This window comes from Petaurus breviceps, unplaced genomic scaffold, assembly GCF_028583685.1.
Source record: "Petaurus breviceps papuanus isolate PSGF00001 unplaced genomic scaffold, PetGlider_PUasm1.0 90849, whole genome shotgun sequence".
NCBI lineage: Eukaryota > Metazoa > Chordata > Mammalia > Diprotodontia > Petauridae > Petaurus > Petaurus breviceps.
Window position 1 is genome coordinate 2479538 of NW_027187361.1, and position 3635 is coordinate 2483172.

Below are 3635 nucleotides of genomic sequence, written 5' to 3' on the forward strand. Positions count from 1 at the left end.
AAAATCATTAAACTGGTGGGGGGGAGGTGGAGCAGAACCAAGAAGATGGAGAAAAAACAGAGACTTACCTGAGTTCTCACCAAAACTCCTCCAAAAAAACTCCACTTAAATATTGCCTCAAAACAAATTCTGGAGTGGCAGAATGCACAAAAGTACAGGGTAAAATGATTTTCCAGTAAAATACATCTTAAAAATTTGACAAGAAAAGTCTTTTGCACCAGTGTGAGGGTGGAGCACAGCAGGAGTGTAGGTCTTGGGGGCAACTGGATCAATAGCAACAGAGGTGATTACTATACCCCTCAGCTTACAGATGGTAAGAGGGTCATAAGATAGTTATAAAGGACCCTCTGATGGCACTAGGGGCAGGATTCTATTGCATTGCCAATATTTTGGTCTAGGTCACAATCCTGGGTCTCAATCCCAGGTTGAAGAGTATTACTAGCACACCAGAATTTGCAACCACAGGGGAGTTGTGTCCCTGGTCATAGTTCTAAGGTAGAAAAGAGTGCTTGTGGTCACTCACAGACCAGAGCACAGGACAGGAGAATAGTAAATACACTTCCTACTAGATCATACCCCCCCTTGGAAAAACTGAAAACTTACAGGTGCCCAGAATTATCTCTGAAACAGTTGCACAAAAACCTGAAGTTTGGGACAGTATCCCCTCCACTCCAGAAGCAGAGCCCACTTTAACAAATAGTTAAAAGTCAAGAAATAGACTGGGAAAATAAGAAAGCATCAGAAAAAGATCCTGACTATTGAAAGTTAGTATGGTGATAAGATAGATCAAAACACTAACTTAGAAGACAACAAATCAAAACTGATACATCCAAAGACTCATAAATTGGTTGCAAACTATGGAAGATCTCATAAAGAATTTGAAAAATCAAGTAAGTGAGGTAGAAGAAAATTTTGATAGCAGAATTGAAAGTAATGCAAGAAAACCATGAAAAAATTCAACAAGTTGGTAAAGGAGGAACAAAAAGTACTGAAGAAAATAGCACATTAAAATGGTAAATATATAAAATAATGTAAATAAAATAGTAAAAGAAGCACAAAAATCCAAAGAGGACGAGAATGCCTTGAAAACCAGAATTGGCCAAATGGAATAAAGAGTTACTAGAATTCACTGAAGAAAAGGAACTACAAAAGCTAACTGAAGAAAATACTTCCTTAAAAATTAGAATAGAGCAATTGAAAGTTAATGACTTTATGAGACATCAAGAAAGAAACAAAATCAAAAGAATAAAAAAATGGTGAAAATGAGAAATACTTTATTGGAAAAGCTATTGACCTGAAAAATAGATTGAGGAGAGATAATTTAAGAATTATTGGACTATTTGAAAGCCATGTTAAAAAAAAGAGCTAAAAATAATTTTAAAAGACATTTTCAAGGAAAACTGTCATGATATTTTAGAGCCAGAGGATAAATAGAAATTGAAAAAAATCCACTGACCTCCTTCTGGAAGAGATCCCAAAATGAAAACTTCTAGCAACATTATAGACAAATTCCAGAGTTTCCAGGTCAAGGAGAAAATATTGTAAGCAACCAGAAAGAAACTATTCAAATATAGTGGAGCCACAGTCAGGATAACACAAGATTTAGCAGCTTCTACAATAAAAAATCTGAGGGCTTGAAATATGATATTCTGGAGCAGAAAAGAGCTAGGATTACAACCAGAAATCACCTAGCCCTTTCAGCTTTTCTCCCAAGCTCAGTGCCAGGTTCTGCTGCTTAAGTCGCATCCCTGAAACAAGATGGTGAAGGTCGGAGTCAATGGATTTGGCCGTATTGGGAGCCTTGTGACCAGGGCTGCATTCACCTCAGGTGGAGTAGACATTGTGGCCATCAATGACCCCTTCATTGACCTCAACTACATGGTTTGTATGTTTCAATATGATTCCACTCATGGCAAATTCAAGGGCACTGTCAAGGCTGAGAATGGGAAGCTGGTGATCAATGGAAAAGCCATTACCAGCTTCTAGGAACAGGATCCCACCAGTATTAAATGGGGAGATGCTAGAGCCAAGTATGTTGTAGAGTCCACTGGAGTCTTTACCACCATGGAAAAGGCTGGGGCTCACTTGAAGGGTGGAGCCAAGAGGGTCATCATCTCTGCCCCTTCTGCTGATGCCCCAATGTTCATGATGGGAATGAACCATGAGAAATATGATAATTCCCTTAAGATTGTCAGTAATGCTTCCTGCACCACCAACAGCTTGGGCCCCTTGGCCAAGGTCATTCATGACAACTTTGGCATTGTGGAAAGATTCATGACTACAGTCCATGCCATTACTGCTACCCAGAAGACAGTATATGGCTCCTCTGGCAAGCTGGGGCATGATGGGCCTGGTGCTGCCCAAAACATCATCCCTGTTTCCACTGGTGCTGCTAAGGCTGTAGGCAAGGTTAATTCTGAACTGAATGAGAGGCTCACAGGCATGGCCTTCTGTGTTCCTACTCCCAATGTATCTGTTGTGGATTTGACCTGCCGCCTGGAGAAACTTGCCAAATATGATGATATCAAGAAAGTGGTGAAGCAAGCATCAGCGGGACCCTTGAAGGGCATCTTGGGCTACATAGAGGACCAGGTTGTATCCTGTGACTTCAACAGCAACACTGACTCTTCTACCTTCGATTCTGGTGCTGGTATTGCCCTCAATGACCATTTTGTCAAGCTCATTTCCTGGTGTGACAACGTGTATGGTTATAGCAACCATGTAGTAGATCTCATTGTCTACATGGCCTCCAAGGAGCAAAGTGGAAAGCCATGGATCTTCATCCCCAGACAAAAAGAGGAAATACACCACTGGGGAGCCCACATTCCTAACCTGTGTTCCTATACTTAGGGATCCCATGTCCCATTCACATCCTTGTTACAAAGCACCCCTGTAGTAGGGGGAAGAAGCCTAGAGTCCTGTATTGTTTACCACCAATAAAGTAAAAATATTCAGTGCAAAAAAAAAAAAAGAATCACCTACCCAACAAAACTGAGCATAATCATTTGGGGGGTGGTGAATGAGCATTTAATGAAATAGAGGACTTTTAAGCATTCCTGATGGAAAGACCAGAGCTGAATACAAAATCTGATTATCAAATATAGGACTCAAGAAAAGCATAAAAAGGCAAACAGGAAAGAGAAATAATAAGGGATTCAATAAAGTTAAACTGTTCATACTCCTACATATGAAAATGATACTTGGGGTGGCCAGGTAGCTCAGCAAGTAAGAACACTGGCGCCAGTGTCAGGATGACCTGGATCAAATCCAGGCTCAGATACTTAGCACCACACCCAGAAATAACTGGCTGTGTAACATTGTGCAAGTTACTTAACCCCGATTGCTTTAAAAAAAAAAATGATACATGTGACACTTGAAACTTTCAGGTTAAAAGGAATATACATAAAGGACAGAGTTTAAGTTTAATATGATAGGATAATTATTTATTTTTTAATGTTTCTTTTTTAATTGGGATGATTATTTTAAGAAATAAATTAAGGGGTGAGAAAGAGGAATTCACTTGGAGAAGAGGAAAGGGAGAGGAAGGATGCAGTAAATTATCTAACATAAAAAGAGACATGAAAAAGCTTTTACAGTGGAGGCTGTAATGGTAATGTAATTTTGAATTTAAGGAT

At 39.5% G+C, this 3635-nt stretch overlaps 1 long non-coding RNA gene across 1 annotated transcript; it reads right to left on the reverse strand.

The window, feature by feature from the left end:
* Nucleotides 1–1890: 1890 nt before the first annotated feature.
* LOC138149818 (uncharacterized) lies at nt 1891–3064 on the reverse strand. Its single transcript, XR_011165421.1, has 2 exons — nt 2792–3064; nt 1891–1982 (listed from the first exon to the last, which is right to left on the reverse strand). It is a non-coding gene; the product is annotated as an uncharacterized lncRNA (long non-coding RNA).
* Between the last annotated feature and the right edge of the window lie 571 nt (nt 3065–3635).